Source organism: Wasmannia auropunctata, unplaced genomic scaffold, assembly GCF_000956235.1.
Source record: "Wasmannia auropunctata unplaced genomic scaffold, wasmannia.A_1.0 LD336076.1, whole genome shotgun sequence".
NCBI classification, from domain to species: domain Eukaryota; kingdom Metazoa; phylum Arthropoda; class Insecta; order Hymenoptera; family Formicidae; genus Wasmannia; species Wasmannia auropunctata.
Genome location: NW_012026814.1, coordinates 638,479 through 639,019, shown reverse-complemented (window position 1 = coordinate 639,019; position 541 = coordinate 638,479).

Sequence of the window (541 nt, the reverse complement as noted above, 5' to 3'; positions counted from 1 at the left end):
TCGGCGTAGTCGACGCCCGTGTGAAGGAAGGCGCGACTGGCGCGATTGACTCGCGGTTCCGGAAGGTCCCCCATGAGTTCAGTCGCGATTTTCGCGGTCTCACGCGCGCATGGGACGCATTTATGGAGAACCGCTCGAATTGTGGTGCGGGCGCGCAGGATCCAAAACTCTGTCCTTAGGGATGCGAGCGTGAGTCGTGATGCTCCATGCATCACACGAAGGTGGTGGTGTCGAATAATGAGAGACAGAAGGGGATGTGATCGGAGAATTATGGGATGTTTTATCGCTTCTGGAAGATGGGAATGGCGAAGCCGTCCGCCGACGCGGAGAAGCCCCTGAGAGTCTAAGTAGGGATTTATCGCGACGAGCGAGCTCGTTTTCGGTAGCGGTCGTTGCGCGAGGAGCTGAGACAACTCCTCTGGAAACATTTCGGCTTGCATGGTCTTGAGCCAGAATTGCTTCGCATCATGGATTTCGTTAACCTGAAGGGATAATGGTTGAGCGTCTGATTTTTTGGGGCAATTTTGTCGTGCGGTCGTTT